This window comes from Trichechus manatus, unplaced genomic scaffold, assembly GCF_000243295.1.
Source record: "Trichechus manatus latirostris isolate Lorelei unplaced genomic scaffold, TriManLat1.0 scaffold00055, whole genome shotgun sequence".
Classification (NCBI taxonomy): domain Eukaryota; kingdom Metazoa; phylum Chordata; class Mammalia; order Sirenia; family Trichechidae; genus Trichechus; species Trichechus manatus.
In genome coordinates, this window is record NW_004443991.1 from 14495590 (window position 1) to 14505486 (window position 9897).

The following is a 9897-nucleotide window of genomic DNA, read 5'->3' on the forward strand; positions in this document are numbered from 1 at the left end:
TTGATATGTAGGATTGTTAGTTTCCTTTGTGGTTATTGTAATATTTATCTCTATTTTTCTAAGTTTGAACTAATCCCTTATTTCATTATATCACCTTAACTTCCACTTTGTATAAAAGATCTATAACTACATTATTTAGTCCCTCTTTTTTGTCCTGTTTTCATCTTTTACATATTGACGTCTCTGTTTCCCTGTTTTCAATGTTTTAGCTTTGATGTATTTTTTGGACTTCCTTATCTGGGTTGACATCTGGTTGTTCTGTCATATGTTCTAGTCTTGGGTTGTTATTTGATGTTACTGATTTTCTAACCAGAGGACTCCCTTTAGTATTTCTTGTAATTTTCATTTGGTTTTTACAAATTCACTGAAGTTCTATTGATCCGGAAATGCCCTAATTTTACCATCATATTTGAGAGACAGTTTTGCTGCATATATAATTCTTAGCTGGCAATCTTTTTCCTTCAGGGCTTTATATATGTCATTCCATTGATTTATTGCTGCATAGTTTCTGTTGAGTAGTCAGAGCTTAGTCTTATTGACTGTCCTTTGTAGATGAATTTTCTTTGGAGAAGGCACAGGTGTCTGGCTGCAGTAGGGGGTCATGCACTGATCAAAGCAGGGGTCTGACTGCTGCCCCTGAGTTTCTGGGTGGAAGGCATTCCCTGTTGCCTACATCGCATAGGTAAGTGGGTTTTGCAGCTGGACTATGGCCACCCAATACTGTTGGCTGTAAAGACTGGGAGTCGCCACTTATTCTTGAACCCCTGTCATGGGTGCCTCGGTGGAGTGGGTGGAGCCACCAGTCCTCAGGCCCCTGATGTGGGTAGGTGAGAACTCTGCTTAATTAATGGGGAGGGTGGTTTCAAATGTCACGAATTTGCCACTCCCCCTTATAGCTGATACAGGTAAGAGTAGACTTCAGGTGTGTACCCTGTTGTACTGTGCTAATGAGGGTCTATCCTGTTAAAATGGGCCCACACAGGTCTATGCAGGGGTGAAAGACATTCAAAGTCCATGGACCCCTTATGTGTGTGCCTAGGCAAAGGGGCTGTTCCTGCCCTGATTTCCTGGCTTAGGGGAGCTGGCAGATTATTTTTTCATGATTGTTAATTTGTTCCCTCTCCAAAGCCAGGAGAATGGCTCAGGGTGCGTGACGGGTCCTACTTTCAGCACAGTGGAGGCAGCAGTTGCTGAAGCCAGACTGGGACCTGGAGCAGAGTGGGGAGGGGGAAGATAAATTGGAGATAGGTTCTTCCCAAAAGGGTTTTCTTTTTGATCCACATGGTAGGTTAGATACTTGTACTTATCTTTCACTGGATGAATGCTTCTCTCTGGTTCTTGAGGGCAGAGCAGACTCTCTGCTACTCGGTATCTCCCAATGTGTAAAACATGTCCCGAGTGCCACTGCTTGCCTCACCGCCCACTCACCAGCTGATCCAGCCTGCAAGGTGTGGGTGCCAGCCAGGTCAGGTGTGGCAACTCCTCACTGCTTCTGAACCATCTCTCCCTACCCCTACCACTCAGTCCAATTCCTCATCTTTGTCTTTGATGTTCAGGACCCCTAGATTGTCATATATAATTGATTCTCTTGTTTTTTTCTGGTCTTTGTCGTAAGAGGGACCACAGGAAGCTTCTGACTACTCCGCCATCTTGGCCCCGCCTCTCAGATTGGTCTTTCTTGATCACTTGTCCAAAATAAGCCAGTTGAAGTCTTACTATCCTTGCTTCTAAGAAACATTCTGGTTGTATGTTTTCTAAGACTAATTTGTTCATTCTTTTGTTAGTCCACAGTGTATTTCATATTCTTCACTAAGATACTAGAAAAAGGCATCATGTTTGGTAGAGTGCCAAGGAAAATGAGAGAAACACTCTGTGAGATAAATTGACAAAATAGCCTAAGCAATGAACTCAAACATACTGTCTTAGTCATCTAATGGTGCTATAGTAGAAATACCACAAGTGGGTGGCTTCAACAAAGAGAAATTTATTCTCTCACAGTCTAGTAGTTTACAAGCCTAAATTCAGGGCTTCCACTCCAGGGAAAGGCTTTCTCAGTCAGCCATGGAGGAAGATCCTTGTCATCAGTCTTCTTTTGGTCTGGGAGCATCTCAGCACAGGAACCTCAGGTCCAAAGGACACGGTCTACTCCCAACACTGCTGTCTTGGTGGTATTAGGGCCCCATGTGTCTCTGCTCCCTTCTCTCATATATACCTCAAAAGTGATTAGCTTAAGACAGTGTCTAATCTTGTAGACCTCATCAGTATAACTGCCGCTAATCCGTCTTATTACATTATACTGATAGAGTTTACAACACATAGGGAAATCACATCAGCTGATAAAATGGTAGACAATCATACAATACTGGAAATCATGACCTAGCCAAGTTTACAGATATTTGGGGGGAACACAATACAATCCATGACATATACCAAGATTATGAAGAAGGTGCAAGACTGGGCAACTTTTTGACTTATTATACATAAGGTATAAGCTCCTAGGTGGTGTGAAGTGTTTACAGTTGACTACTAACCAAAAGATTGGAAGTTCAAACCCACCCAGTGGCATCATAGAAGAAAGGCCTGATGATCTTCTTCCATAAAGAGTACAGCCAAGAAAACCCTATGGAGCTTAGTTCTACTCTGTAGCATGAGTCAGAGCTGACTTGACTGCATTGGGTTTGGTTTTGGTGTTCTATACATAAAGTCACCATGAGTTGGACCCAACTTGATGGCACCTAACAACAACATTTAAATTATGTCTTGCTAGCTTCCTTTTCTGATACCTTGACCTACATTGTAAAGCATAGAAATTCATCTAAATAGCATATACAGTTAGTTAGATACAGAGATATATTTTTAAGTAATTTAAAATCTTTAAAAATTTTAACATCTCTTCTTTAACCAACTTATCTAATTTTACTGAAACTCATCTAACCTATTTTCTTCATAATACTTATCTCCAGGCCTGTCTTCACGGGCCTTCAATCTTTGAAGTGGCATAGAGCCCTGTGCTTAGAAGGGCCTCACACTTGGCTTACACTGTCACTCTCTTTACTTTCTTAATAACATTTGAACAAAGGGCCCTGCATTTTCATTTTGCATTGGACCAAACAAATTGTGGAGCTAATCCTGCTTGTATCCATCTGAAGTTCTTATTTACTCTATTACGTGTTTATATTTTCTGTCTCTCTACTAGAAAGTAATTCCATGAAAGTAGAGATTTCGAATATCTTATACACTAAAGCAAGGAGTAGATGCTCAAAAATTGTTTCTTGACTTTTGCACCTTGTCTCACTTTTTCATACCTAAATAAAGCCATAACTTTGAAACTTAACCGCCCAACCGAAGGCATCAATATTCATCTAAAGCTGCTCACGTTTAAGAGGAGTACCAGCGAGGGCATAAACATTACCTCTAAGGCCGACCTTGAATTTCCAAACTTATTAAATACCAGTAAATGTCACAGTGTGTCTTAAGAGAGAAGAATGGCAATTTTTCTCATTTAACATCAGTATCTGAATTATAATTTCCTGGTGACCAAATCCCATCTGGAATTTTACGATCAGGTGGCTATTATTCAATTGACATTTTCCTACCTTCTTTCACATTCATCTTGTCACTTCAACCTCTACTTTCACAGATAAGAACAGAAAGGAGGAAAAAAATGGGGAAATTAAGCAACATAAAACAAATCATATCTGTTAAGTTATCACTCTTAAGGTTAAATTCTGGCTTTGATACTCTACTATAGCCACCATCACCATTTTTGCCATATTTATTTAAATGTATTTATTAGATTATTATAATAAAACCAAACTAGCCTTATATATTAATAGTTTTAATAGTGACAATATTTCTCTGTAATATAATATTTCACTGAGAAATATCCTTTTTGATATTTCTAGGTGTAAATCCCTTTGAGTTTATCCTACTTAGAGTTCATTGAACTGTGTGGGCTAATGTTTTTATTATTTCTTCAAATATTATTTTGCTCCTTTCTTCCCTCTCCTTCTGGGACTTCCATTATGTGTATGATGGTTGTCTTAGTCATCTAGTGCTGCTATAATAGAAATACCACAAGTGGATGGCTTTAACAAAGAGAAGTTTATTTCCTCACAGCAAAGTAGGCTAAAAGTCCAAATTCAGGGAGTCAGCTCCAGGGGAAGGCTTTCTCTCTCTGTTGGCCTTCACATCAATCTTCCCCCAGACAAGGAGCTTCTCCGTGCAAGGACCCTGGGTCCAAAGGAAGTACTCTCCTCCTGGCACAGCTTTCTTGGTGGTATGAGGTCCCCAACTCTCTGCTTGTTTCTCTTTCCTTTTATCTCTTGTAAGATAAAAGGTGGTGCAGGCCACACCTCAGGGAAACTCCCTTTACATCGGATGAGGGATGTGACTTTAGTAAGGGTGCTACAATCCCACCCTAATCCTCTTTAACATAAAATTACAATCACAAAATAGAGGACAACCACACAATACTGGGAATCATGGCCCAGCCAAACTGATACACACATTTTTCAGGGGACATAATTCAATCTATAACATGGTATTCTTGTTGATGTCTCACAGGTCTCTGAAGGACTATTCATTTTTCTTTCCATTTCTTGAGCTAGATAATCTCAATTAACCTATCTTCAAGTTCATTCATTCTTTCTTCTGCCTGGTAAAATCTGCTGTTGAGACCCTCTAGTGAAAGTTTTCAACTCTCAGAATTTCTATTCTTTTCTATAATTCATATCTTTTTATTGATATTCCAAATTTGGAAACATCATCATCATACTTTCCTATAGTTCTTTAGACATAGTTTACTTTAGTTTTCTGAACATATTTAAAATTGTTGATTTGAAGCCCTTGTCTATTAAGTCCAACATCTAGGTTTCCTCAGGGGCAGTTTTTAGTGCTTTCTTTTTTCCCTGTATATGGACCATATGTTCCAGTTTCTTTGAATTTTTTTGTTGAAAACTAGACATTTAAAATAATATAATTTGGCACCTCTGGAAAACAGATTTTTTCATCTCACTATGCTTTGTTGTTATTGCTCATTTTCATTGTTGTTATTTGTTTCAGACTTTTTTGTGATAATTCTGTAACTCTAGTGTGGCCATTGAAATATCTGCTCAGTTGGTTTAGTGGTAAGCTAATGATTACATAGAACTATCCTTAGATGCCTCCAAACTATGTCTCTCAGTTTTTGCTGAAGAGTTCTGTGTGCATGTTGGGGCATGTCCTTAACACTCAGCCAAACAGTTTTTATTTCCTGTTTGTACAGAACCTAAAGATCAGCCAGTGATGAGAGCGTAGGGCCTTCTCAGGTTTTCCTGAGTATGTGTATATTCCTGAACATACTCACAGCCTGACACATGTGTGTGGCCTCTAGGGTACCAAGAATATGTCAGAGCTTTCTAAAGGCCCATATGAATATCTCCCTGGTTGTGCGGTTGTTAAAGAAATTGACTGCTAACCAAAAGGTTGGCGATTCAAAAGTACCAGTGGCTCCATGGGCTCCATGGGAGAAAGATGTGACGGTCTGCTTCCGTAGAGATTTACAGCCTCTGAAACCACATGGGATCGCTAAGAGTTAGAATCGACTTGATGGCAGTGGATTTGTTTTTTTTTTTTTTTGTTTTTTTTTTTATGGACTTCTCATCCCCCAGCTTTTCTTTTTTGGTTAATCTATTGTTTGCCACAACTGTTATTCACCATCTTAGGCAGTCATGATGTTGTTTGTTTAAGACAAATGTCTCCAAGGAAAAACATGTTCACACTGGGTGAGCTCCAAGTCAGGTCAAAATAAAACAGCCTTGCTAGTGTGGTCTCCTGGGGAATCACCACACAGGTCAAAAAATAACCATCTGGGAATGGGGTTTTGAAGGAACTCCAAACTTGTCTTCCTTCTCCAGTGGCTTGTGGGCTGCTGATTCTCACTGTGATTGTGAAATCTTGGTTTTTCAAGGCTACAGCAGAGCTCGGGATGGTGGGATGGGAATACAGTAAGTTCAAATGTCTCCAACTTCACTGTCCTTACTGAGATTCAGTTATTTTTCTTCAACAAACACTCTGTAGTTTGTTATGTTGTTGTTGTGTGCCATCAAGTCAATTCCAACTCATAACAATCCTATAGGACAGAGGAGAACTGCCCCAGAGGGTTTCCAAAGCTGTAATCTTTATGGAAGTAGATTGCCACGTCTTTATCTCACAGATCTGCTTGTAGGTTCGAACTACCTACTTTTCAATTAGCAGCCAAGAGCTTAACCACTGTGCAACCAGGGCTCCTTAGTGGATCAGTACCTGGTAATAAAATTTTATCTGTCTCACCAAAACGGATAGATTATGAATTCTAAATGAGACTTCATTGTTGACTTTTTTATTTACTCTCTCACTTTCCAATTTAGAATTAATTTGGAGCATGACTGGTTCAAGAATATCTCATCCACTAAGCCACATATTCATCCAGGTTGGTCCCATTTCCTGCAGCCAGTGGTCCAAATGTTTTAACCCAAGTGACCAAGGGGCTAGTCATTAACTCTTCTAGAAGGAAAGTTAACATCTCATTCTCCCCTTTACAGATTACGTAAAATGAAAAAAAAGGAACTACCACAAAAATATATTTAGGGAATTGGTCACTAAATGTTGAAGTAAGTAAAAATCAAAGAAAGTCCATTTCTGCAAGTAAAGAAAACCCCATTGTGGAGAGAGGAAAAGCTCCTGGTCCTCAAAAACCTCTCAAGAGGAAGAAGAGCTGAAATCCCAAGAAGTGGCTTCAACAGCCAGCATGAGTGGCAGCCTGAGCTAGAAATGTCTTTACTGTGATAAAAAGGACAGAGAAAAGGCATCTGGAGGAGGAGGAAGGGAAAGTTTCCTATGAGACTTTGTATAGTTTCCAGAGTTTTGAAAAAAGTTTATTCCTACAATTTTTGCCAGGGTTCTCTTGCTTTTATGAGGAAGAGGATTTTTGGAGGCAATTATTCTCCCATTTTTGCTGGCATCCCTGTAAAAGATCGTCTTTAAAAAAATAAGTATTTTATTCATTTTTTCAGCTCTCAGTTGAGATATCTGAAATGCACTCTTGTTTTCAGTTGATTGACACTTTCCTTTCACCTAATATTCAGAAAAGCAAATACAAAATTTCCCCCAAATTTCACTATTAATCAGTGGCCTAGGAAATGCTATTTATGTTTCCACTGATAACAATTTTAAAATGAATAACAATAAACACAAAACATCATTTTATTTAGTCTGATTCTATTCATTCTCACTTATGCTGACTAGTTCTGTGACATTCCATAAGACGTTTCACGTGGACTCCTGCAGTTACTCTGTAGGTTGAGAAAGCAGCTGCAATGCCCAGGATAGCAGCCATCTCTCATTTATCAATGCCAGGCTGGGGCTGAGTCTAATTCCTAATGTGTTCACTACCTCATATTACTCAAAGAGCAGACACAGGAGTGATGTGCCCTTAACTCTCCATGCCTGATGAAAATTACATTTTTTAATACTATAGCAGTATTCAACATGGACAATGAGAACCCCTGTAAGGGAAATCTCTTGAGGATACAAAGGCATGGATAATTTCAGAAGAATAAATTATCAGCTTCTAAATCTCCTCTTCCACTATTCTTCTATCAGTTTGTTAAAGTCCGGTGGCTTTCATGTAGCTGTGATGCTGGAAGCTACGACACTGGTATTTCAAATACCAGCAGGGTCATCCATGGTGGACAGGTTTCAGTGGGAGCTTCCAGACTAAGACAGATTAGGAAAAAGGACCTGTAAATCTACTTCTAAAAATATTGACCAGTGAAAACATTATGAATAGCAACGGAACATTTTCTGATATAGTACCAGAAGATGAGCCCCCCTACCAAGTTGGAAGGTATTCAAAAGATGACTGGGGAAAAGCTGTCTCTTCAAAAGAGAGTTGACCTGAATACAGTGGATGGAGAAAAGCTTTTGGTATCTTCATTTGCTAATGTAGCATGACTCAAAATGAGAAGAAAAAATTCCAAACATCCATTAATAATTGGAACGTGGAATGTGCAAAATATGAATCTATGAAAATTGGAAATCATCAAAAATGAAACACATAAAGATCAATATTATCCTAAGCATTACTGTCTTAGGCTGAGTTCTCTAAAGAAGCAAAACCAGTGAAGCGTCTCTACATATACATACATAAATGCATACACACACACATATGTGTGTGTGTGTATATATATATATATATATAGAGAGAGAGAGAGAGAGCAATTTAGATCAAGGAAATGGCTCATGTGGTTGTAGAGGCTGGAAAGTCCAAAGTCCCTGGGTCAAGGTTGAGGCTTTTCCTAACTCACATAGCTACAGAAGCTGGTGAATCCAATATGGGCATGTCAGACAACAGGCCTCTGGCTTACAGGCTGCGGAGGCTGACAAGCCTGAAGATCAGCAGGTAAGGTGGAAGACCACTGGCTGACAGGCTGCAGAGTGTGGAAATCCCAAGACTGGCAGGTAAACTGCTAGCTCAAGTCCCAAGAACCAGAGGTCAGATGAACAGGAGCCAGTTACAGGATCCAGAGCGAGCAAAAGCCCGAGAGCCTTGCCAGAAAGTCCACCTACATTGGATGCAGGCCACACCTCCAAGGAAACTTCCTTTCAACTGATTGGCTATTCATAGCAGATCCCATCATGGAGGTGATCACATTATATCAGATGTCATCCTTGAGGTGATTACATTATTATATGACTGCCAAACTATATCATAACTGCCAAACCATTGAGATTCATGGACCAACCAAGTTGACATAAAATCTTAATGATCACAATTAGAGAGCTCAAATGGACTGGTATTGGCTATTTTGAATCAGACAGTCATATGATCTATTAGGCCAGGAATGACAAAATGAAGAGGAATTGTGTCACACACATAATCAAAAAGAACATTTCACTTCTAGGCAACATGGCGCTATAGTCAAAGGAACCACGCCGTCCCTCCATAGCAAAGATCAGAAAAACTAAGTCAGAGTCACACATCAATCCTGAAACCCTAAGCATCAAATGAAGAGTTAAAGAACTCAGCCAAGCACCAAATGGAATAAGAAACTGAGAACAGAGAGTGAGGAGTGATACATGCAGAGGTCCCCTATCAGCTACTGCCATATTGGACTCCTATCAGAGCTCAGCGAACAGAGGGTATGAGAAAGCAGCTTCATGGAGCTTCGAGCAGGAGACAGAACAACTGGTAACCAGCAATATAGGCTTTCCCACCCCACACCCTCCTTCACCCCCACTTAGCCTTCTCTGCTTCTTACACTCACAGTCTCTTGGAGGGAAGCACCCTGGTGTCACTTGGATTCCACCCACCCACACTGGCCAGCTCCCTGAGTGCCTTTTGTTGGCTGCTAGTGTTGCTTTTTTTCCACTTCTTTAGATTTCTTCCTTACCTCTCACCACCTCCCCCTCCTTTCTCTCAAATACTTGGCTCTGTGTGCCATCTTTGCTTCTTCCTGAAAGGCTGCAAAACACCACTCGACTGTGAAACTGCTTCCCAGCACATGCCACCAAGCTGGTAGGACCCCTGGGGCTTTTTTGTTTGTTTGCTCTGATTTGTTCTGTTTTTATTTGTTTGTTTGTTTTCTTTTTCTTTTCTCGGCTTGGGAGCCCCTTCTAGCCGGGCAGTACCACACAGCTTGGAAGCTACTCCCTTACTCTGCAGAGACGTGCAGGGACATCCCTGGGGGTGTTTCTGTTTTCTTGTTTTTTTGCTTTTGGGTTTTTTTGTTTGCTTGTTTGTTTCTTTGTTTTCTTCTCTCTCTTATTTCTTTTTCATTTTTCTTCATTTCCAGTTTCTCGATTTATTTATTTTTTCTTTCACCCTTTTTCTTTTTTTTTCATTTTTGTTTTTCCTTATTTCTCAGTCTCTCATCT